Source organism: Chionomys nivalis, chromosome 10 (genome assembly GCF_950005125.1).
Source record: "Chionomys nivalis chromosome 10, mChiNiv1.1, whole genome shotgun sequence".
Lineage (NCBI taxonomy): Eukaryota > Metazoa > Chordata > Mammalia > Rodentia > Cricetidae > Chionomys > Chionomys nivalis.
The window spans coordinates 51,822,953-51,832,199 of record NC_080095.1 but is presented as its reverse complement, the minus strand read 5'-3'; the positions used below and the strand labels follow the sequence as shown (position 1 = coordinate 51,832,199).

Sequence of the window (9,247 nt, the reverse complement as noted above, 5' to 3'; positions counted from 1 at the left end):
CTAGGTAGTCACCAGTGAGTCAATAGACAAGGAAAGAAGACATGTCACACACACACAATGGAATATTTTTCATCCATAAGGGTAAAAGTGATGCCATTGATAGGAAATGGAGAGAGCATAATGTCATTATGTTAAGGGAAATAAACCAGACACAGAAAAGCAAGCATTGCATGTTTTCTATCATATTTGGAATCTAGAGAAGGGAGGGGAGAAAAGAAACAACATGAAAATATACAGAGATCTATTGAGGAAGGGGGGTACTAGAGGGTGAATACCATCAAAATACGTAACGTGTGTATGAAAATATCAAAGAAACCCACTGTTCTGTGTAACTGACATGTACTAATCATAATAAGAAACCTTAATTTGTGAGGAGGTAGGAGACAGACAAAAGCTGAAGAGGAAAATGGAGAAGGTCTTTGTGTGCCCAGTTAGGTAACGTGTTCAGATTCAAGAACATGATCAAGAGTTTCATCCTAAGTTCTAAATACAGAAATGCTGGAAACAGGGTTTTCCCTCATGAAGAAGGAGTCATTTCTCCAGTGGATTAAATCAAACACTCAGACTTAAATTCCCCGTCCTTGGGCTGCTGCCGAGAGGTCAATACCAACATAACCAGAATGGCACAATGAGAAGGTAAAGTTATCTGAGACAGAGGAGGTGCCTTTTTCTATGCATTACTTATGCATCATAGCCAAAGGCTAACTCTTCTAGATAGAAACCTCAGAAAGAGAATTACGTTGACCTAATTAAAAGTTTGTCTAGAACAGCTTCTAACTTTTAATTATACATTAATATATTCATTTCCTAGAATTTGAATATTCATTGATAGATGTGAATAAGAAGGCCTCTGAGGGTGACTTTGTCAGTACCGCATAATTACTCCGTCTACTGCCTGAGTAATTCTTCAATCGTACTTCATTTGTGGGTTTTTATGCCATGCAAAATTCAAGCATGAGATAGTGAACTTTTACAGACAATCTAATGAAATCATTAACCGCAAAGCAGTCATTTATATAAAGATCAAGAGTCTACAAGAATATAAAATTCAAATTAGCACTTAAAGTCTCCAGACTTTCAATTCTCTGGTCTCACATTTGATGGGATGATGAAGCAGAGTTGTAATTAGAAATCACTGTCATTCTCTCTTCTTAATGATAGGTCTCTTGGATAAATAAATTTAAAGGCTAATCCAAAGGATGTTAATTAATGAATGATTGCACCATTCAAATTTTTCTTTTGAATTTTCCTTTTGTTGAAAATAGAATTTTTTTTCCTCACAAAATATATACCAATTATGGTTTTCCTCCCCTTACTCCTTCCAGTTTCTTCCCACCTCCTCTCTCATCAGGATCCTTCCCCTTTATATCCCTAATTAGAAAACAAACAGGCTTCTAAGGGATAATAATAAAATATAAAATAAGAAGATAAAATAAAAACTAACACATTAGACAGGAGGAAAAGAGACCAAGAAGAGGCTCTGGAAACAGATATAGGTATAGAGACCCACTCACACACTCAGGAATCTCATAAAAACACTAAATTGGAAGCCATAATATCTACAAAAAGAACCTGTAAGGCAAAATGAAATAAATAAAAATAAAAAGTAAGATGGGGGGAGCCCTGACAATATCATGAAACAAAGAACCTCCAAAGATGCCTGAGTTCATCTTAAAAGGACTTTGTTTCCCCAGTGTAAGTCCCTTGGAGAAAACTAAATTTTCATTTGCAAGTGGCTGTCCACTGGAGATGCTCCTGGGTTAGGGATGGGATGTGTGACCACTTCTCCTTTCAGCTCTGTTAGGGATTTCACTTTCATTGTTGTTAGAGTTTTGTGGTTTTTTTTGTCTTGTTTTGTTTTTTACAGACACACAAAAAAGTATAATGAAACAAGCCCAGAGTGAGAAGAGATTAATAAAAACCAGTTCTGTGGCATTGAACTGTAATCTGGAGTGTTGGAATAAACAAGCAATCTTTTAAAACTTACTTTGGACAGAGTCTTTAATTTGACGAGTCACCGTAGGTTTTTACTCTGAACTTGTAGAGGATACTGAATTCAGTTCCTGCTGACAGAGTCCTTGAGCTTTCCCTAGAAGAAAAAAGCATTCTTCACATGATGTGGCGGCGGGGGGTGGGGGGTACAGGGGGAACCTCAGTAGGCAAGGTGCTTGCTGGGCAAGTATGAGGACCTGGAACCCAGGTTAAAGACTCTGGTAAGTAGTGTCTGCCTATAATCCCAGACGGAGGAGATGGAAGCAGGTAGCTCTCTGGTCAGCCAGCTCACCATAGTTCCAGCCAGAGACCCTGTCTCAGATGACAAGATAGACGGCTCCTGAAGAATGAGGCAGGGTTGGCCTCCTCATGCATGCACTCACACTTAAGTTGTTTTTATATAGTATGAACTGTATGCTAGCACTTTCTCCTTTAGGGAAATCACAACAGATTTCCATCCTTCAAAACAATGAATTCTGATCATCTCTGTATTTTCATCCCCAAACACTACATTCTTCCTGTTCTAGTTTGCTTTCTATTGCTCTGATAAGCATCATGGCCAAAAAGCAATTTAGATGGGAAAGGGTTTATTTCATCTTGCAAACCCCAGACCACATTTCATCCCTGAAGAGGCGTTAAGAAATCAAGGGAGGAACCCGGAGGCAGGAGCTGAAGCAGAACCATGGAGAAAGGCTGCTTGTTGGCTCCCACCCCATGGCTTCCTTGGTGCTTTCTTACACAATTCAGGACCATCTGCCCAAGGTGGAGCCGCCCACAGTGGCCTGGGTTCCCCCATGTCAATCATTAACAAGAAGATACCCTACAGACTTGCCTTTGGGCCAATCTGATGGAGGTGTTTTTCTCAATTAAGGTTCTCTCATGCCAGATAACTTTAGCTTGTGTCAAGTTGAGGAAGAGGAGGGAGGGAGGGAGGGAGGGAGGGAGGGAGGGAGGGAGGGAAGTAAAAAAGGAAGGACAGAAGGAAGAAAGAAAGGAAGGAAGGAAGGAAGGAAGGAAGGAGGGAGGGAGGGAGGGAGGGAGGGAGGGAGGGAGGGAGGGAGGGAGGGAAGGAAGGAAGGAAGGAAGGAAGGAAGGAAAGAAGGGAAAAACTAACTAGCAAACCCAAAGTGAAAATTTTGATGCATCAGTAGATAATTTTGTCTGACTGACTTACAATGCAATTTCCTTAAAATTTTAAAATAGAAACTATCACAGCACCTTCTAATTAGTCTTTAAATTCTTTTAAAAAAAAAGCAGCTTCTCCAAGTGTAGGTTATCTTGTTCAATTAGATCCTCAAGAGAGGACTATCATAAAAGTAAAACATAATTCAGATTTTTTAAACCTTGATTTTAGTTTTACCTTCAAATCACAAATGTTCTAATTGGTTTAATTTTAATCTGACACTGACAGGGAGAAACAATGTTCAGTGAAATGAAAACACGGAGGAAAATTAATTTACTTTTTCTGTGAGTTTGTTTACCGGAGGTATCACAGATAGTAAAGTCGGCATAGGCGTTGAACTCTAGAGTCATTAAATAGAAATATTTAAAACCTGAAATTTTTCTTGAGAGACCAATTTAAAAGTAGGAGGAGCAAAGAGGCCATCCAGTGATGGGAAAGAGCATTACAGACACTATTTTGCAGGAAGACCCAAAGATCATAAATATTAACAAAACCTCCATGAATTGTAAAAACAAGCTTAAAGTCATCCGGTAAGAGGGAACTTTGAGAAAGCACCTCCATCAGATTGGCCTGAAGGCAAGTCTGTAGGGTATCTTCTTATTTTTTGTGAGTTTGGTACAAAATTCGATAGAATGAAGGGCTCTGAACTGAGGAACTGCCTCTATCAAATTGTTCTGAGGTCATGTCTGTGGGACATTGATACTAGAGGGCCCAGCCCACTGTGGACAGTGCCACCCTGAGCATGTGGATCTGGGCTGAATAGGCAAACAAGGTGAGCAAGCAAAGGACTGTAAGCAATGGGCCAGCATTTCCCTGCAGTTCCTGCCTCTGCTCCCGCTTGAGACCCTCCCTGTCTATCCCCTCGAAGTACTGTGATCTGGCCATATTTGTCAAATAAACCCTCCCCTCAAGTTGAGTTGGGCCACAGTGTTTAACCCTTGCAATAGACAGCAAACAGCGACATTCTCTGCCCAAAATAAGCCAATGCCTAAGCAATTATAAATTGCCCTGATAGTCAAATTTTCAACATTAAAAGCTTTTAAAGGTGTGGGGGGAGGGTAAGTGGAGAAAATGGGAGGACAGGAGGGGAGGGAATGGAAACTTGGATTGGAATGTATAATGAAAAAAGATAGTTTGTTTTCTTTTTTAAAAAAATAAAAAGCTTTTATTTAACCCAGTGAACCCCAAATATTTCGGCGTGACCAAGGTAAAAGTCATTAACGAAACCGTTTCTATTGCTTCTTTGCACACTAGGTATTTAAGGTACAAAGTGTATTTGTTGTATTACACACTGGTTTGGACTACCATATTTCAAGGCACATACACTGCTAACTCTAGTAGTGTACAGAGCGAATCTCAAGAACGTAGAGAGCTAGCTGGGGATGATTTGGGTTGTTTTCTAAGTTCATTGCTTTCTCGTCAGTCTCTTACTGCCCCCCTCCCCATTTCTACTCTATTTTGTAAATAATTATTGCCTCCTGAGCATTTTGGCAAACAAAAGACTCTCGAAAACCTGCCTGAGAACTAGAAGACCCAAGGGGTCTTTTGAAAAGAGTGGCATCCATACTTTCCTCTGTCTGCCTGGTTCTTGCTCTTTCTCTCCGGGGCTTACAAGGCTCCGGAGGCTGCAGGGGCGCGGCAGATGGGGCAGAGGTCAGCAGCTGAGGGATAAGGTCTTTTGACCCCGCTACTCCATGCCGTGGTGGGGATCAAGACCAGTTAATACTATCTTCGAGACTCCAAGTGTCAAAAACTTTCACCGTGAAAATGCCTAAATCACGTCCTCACCGGCTTGTCTGCAAACTGCCACTCAGTGGTTGGAAGCAAATAAGGGGGGAAAGATGTAGAGTCTAGCGCCTAGCAACGGTCTCTCACCGCTTCCCCTAGAAGCACTAGCGAGGGATGGGGGTAGGGTCTTGGGGCGCGGGGGAGCGGGTGTCTTACCCGCCTATGTTGATTGGTTGGAGGTTACCACCACGTGATACAGACAAGGATGAGCAGCTGATTTCCCCGCCCTCTTCATCCCCTTCGTGACCTAGAGGTCAAGGGAGGCGGAGAGCGGGTTTCCTAGGCAACCACAGTGGGCGGTCAGTACACAGCAGGCCCGGGCTGGAAAACGTGTGGTGTCAGCTGCACACAGGGATTGGGAGGTCGGAGTGCTCTCTGATCTGTCTCGGACAGCCTCGGAATCCACTCTCTCTCTGGAATAAGGTGGGTATCTGTCCGCCGGTGACCTCCAGGCATCCCTCCCTTGTAGGAAAGATCAGGGAGTTTGCTTTACTCAACACGTGGAGGAATCTACCAGCAACACACAGGCCAAGGGACCTACGTAATGGTGCAATGGAGATTATAATAATATTGTGATAATAGTTATAATAATAAAGGAATAATAATAATTTAGAGGAAGGCCCCAGCAAAAAGAAGAAAGGAAAGGTGTGCCACAACCTCGGGTGGGTACTGGACCGGAAGACGTGGGTGCTCCCTGCAACATGATACTGATCATCCAGAGAAAGAAGGGTGTTTACATGGGCTATCAGTTGGATCCTGATCCCTTTGTACTCAAGCGAGAAAACAGTTGGATCATATAGGGCTTCTGCTCTGTAGATAGTCTCCTTCGATAGATGCTTATCCAGTTCTTCTAAGGAGACAGAAACAGTTCTTTACAAGACAGTTGGTACTGTGTTCTGAAGTGTCCTGCAGAACAATGTTCAACATTATTTGGATCTGTGGTGTGACAGTTAATTCGAACCACTGGGTAAATTACATTGGTCATCCACCATGGGTCATAGTTCCTGCCTTCGGTGAGCATGCTGGGACAAAAGGCCTACAAGTTCTCACAATACAATGTGACAGACACTGCTGGCCACATGGCATGTGCTAGCCTAACCCAGTCACGTGGAAGAGAATGTTTATAATAAAACCAAAGAAAATTCAAGTCTTCGGAGAAGACTCGGTGTAATCTTAAAGTTGCATGGCGTATAAAGTCAAGGAGATAAAACATTTCAGGGAGAGAAGAGGTATATTCAGAAGTACAGCCAGGACAACCTGTCCTGGAATATTGTGTTGCTATTTTAGTTGACCAGGAGTTTGAGAGATTGGTATGGTAACCATAAACACCTTCCAAGAGGAGCAGCACAAGCAAATGAACCCTTCAGGAGCCTGCCTGCCCCAGTAGTGTAAGGAATGGGGAAGGTGGAAGTGACAGCAGGAAGGACATCCAGAGAAGGGGACACAGTGACAGTGACTGGAGAGGAATCATGAAAACTTGGGTAGACTTTATGGTGCACATGAAAAGGGGCTTGATGAGGAGGGTCCTGGGGAAGACAGGGGGATATGTCTCAGGTTTCCAACTTGGGTGGAAAGGCGACAGTGGTGTCCTTTATCCCAAGAAAGCGTTCATTGGGGAAAAGCACATTCGTTGGGAAACAGGAGCTCAGTTTGGGACACTCTGAATTTGCCATGTGTGTGACACATGCGCATGGAGTTTTCCACAGAGACTTTGGATTTATTGCAGAGGAAGGAGGAAAAGAAAGACGAGAAAGTTTTACAAAGAAAGAAGCTGTTAATTCAAAATAGCAAGCAGGGGGCTAGAGAGACGGTTTAGACAGTCGAGTGCTTCCTGGGAAAGCAAGAGGACCCGAGTTCCAGCCCAGAGCCATGGAAAGAAAACATTGCATTTAATTCCAGGGCTGGGGAGGCGAGCCAAGTCCTGGGGCTCCCTGGTCAGCTAGCCTAGCCTAACAGGTGAGCTCCCATAGGAAGCACTCTCGAAAGAAGCTCAAGCTGGATGGCACCAGAGGGGTGGCTCCTGAGGTTGTCCTCTGGCCTCCACATTTACAGCATGCACCAGCATTTCTACCTGCACGTGCACACACAGAGAAGGAGGGAGGGAGGGAGGGAGGGAGGGAGGGCATAGAAAGAAACCAAGGAGAAAACCTCAATAGTCATCAACGTTGCTCAATGCTTTCAGCATGGCTCAATGTCACATCAAGGTCAAGTTGTGAACCAAAACAGGTCCTCTGTCCTTGACAACTTGAAGGTTGTTGTTGGTCTTGCTTAGCAGTAGAAACTGTGGTGGCTTGAAGTGTTTTCTTTCACAACACAGTAGGCTGACGACTGCATGGAGGCAGTGAATTGTTGCTACTAATGGTCTAGAAAGTTCCTTGTGAAAGCTTCAAAAATAGCTCTTCATTTTAAAAAAAAAAGGCACAATAGAAAGGACTTTTCTAAATAGGCAGATCTGGTACTCACACACAGAGGAAAGGAGACTATGGAAAGAAAGATGGAGGACCGACAGAGCAATGCTCTAGCAGAGATAGAAAAGGGTGGATCCGTGCCCAGAAAAAGATTCATTTCCAACAAAATGAAGGTTATTTAATTTATTTGTTCATCTAATTATTTACTGTATATAATACATGCACACTTGTATTAGGGATATGTACACCCACATAAGGCTGTGTAGAACCTGGAGACAGCTAATACGGAGTGTCTTCCTCAATTGCCCTCTACCTTATTTTTTTAGGTAAACCTGGAGCTTACCAATTTAACTAAATTGTCTGACCCGCAAACCTTCCCCACTCCCACCCCCCCACACCCCACAACTTCTTGGGGTCTCTCGTCTCTACTCCCAGATGGGATGTCCGGCTTTTACATGGGTGCTGGGAATCGAGCCTCAGGTCCTCATGCTCACGCAGTAGACACAGACTCTTTACCCACTGAGCCACCTCCCAGCCCCAAAATGAATATTTCCACCGAGCCAAAAGACCTAAGGGAAAGACCGTGTCTTTAAGGAGAAAGGAGATGGAAGGGAGTATATCCTAAGACAGCCATGTCTTCTGTGACAATGAGGACAAGGACAAGTCCATCTGCTAGGAGATAGGGAGGAGACAGGGAGAGGGGATGGAAGTGAAGGGGAAGAAAGAAGGGAGTGAGGAAAAGCTCGAAAGGGGTGGTGAGCATTAGAGTACTGTTGTGAATCCCAGGATTTCGTCTTTAATCCTCCTCAGGAAAGGAAGCTAGTTAGAAACACACAAACAGTCCCCTCTGTAACTGGGGCACAGCTTCTCATACTTCAAATGTAGCTGGAGTTTTCAATTTTTGTCTTGTCAGTTAACTATTGAGTTCAAATAGAATTATTTTGCCCAAATAGGGGCAGCGATGAAGACAGAATAATGTGAGGTTGACGAGTAATCCACATGCTTGCATACCCAGAAAATGTTGTCCTCTGGACTATTGCAGAGACGGACTTTGTTTTTAGAAGACACTGTGAAGGTGAACGCCCTTCTATGTTAATTTTTTTAATGTACTATCAAATCAGAATGCCAGCTGGACTTTTAAAAATCTTGTTTTGAAATTTAATTTTTAATATTAATTATTTATGTGGGTATTAGGCAAGGTTGCAGGTCCTTACAGAGGCCAGAGGAATGGGATCTGTGAAGCAGGGGCAGTTCTTAGCCCCCTCTGTGGGTGCTCTGGAGAACAGCAAGTGCCCTTAGTCTCCACCAGTTTCCTAAGCAACAACCACAACAAAATCTTAAGTCTTAGTCATAAGAAATGAATGTGAAAGACTAACCAAGAAACATAAAAAAGAGAAAGGTATTGTGTTCATCTCTTTTCTATTGCAATGATCAAACTCCATGGCCAAGGCAACTATAGACGTAGAAGAAAGGGCTACTCTGGGCTTGTGGTCTCAGGGACTTAAGAGTCTACATTAGTTAGGGTTCTCTAGAGGAAAGAACTAGTGTGTGTGTGTGTGTCTGTCTGTCTGTCTGTCTGTCTGACTATCTCTTTGTGTGTGTCTCTGTGTGTTTGTGTTTGTGTGTGTGTGTAAAGAAAAATTATTAGAATGACTACAGCCTGTTGGTGTGGCCTGACTAGTCCAAAAATGGTTGTCTCTGACTGGAGACAAGCCTGGATGTCTCAGCTAGTCTTCAGTCTGTGTTGGAATCCCGAGGAAGTAGGATTCTATTACAAGCAAAGCATTGTCTCAGCAGCAGGGTAAGTGGACTTGCCCCTGAGAGTGAGGGCAAGCAGGCAAAAAGCAGCCGCTTCCTTCTTCCATGCCTTTGTATG

General features: G+C 43.2%; 1 protein-coding gene across 1 annotated transcript in view; it reads left to right on the top strand.

Moving 5' to 3' along the window:
- The first annotated feature begins 5,298 nt into the window (after nucleotides 1–5,298).
- Nucleotides 5,299–9,247, top strand: part of Lrrc9 (leucine rich repeat containing 9) — a 56,188-nt gene continuing 52,239 nt past the window's right edge. The window contains exon 1 of the mRNA XM_057782698.1: nucleotides 5,299–5,386. The gene's annotated coding sequence lies outside the window, so the exon portion shown is untranslated. The remainder of the gene's footprint in view (nucleotides 5,387–9,247) is intronic.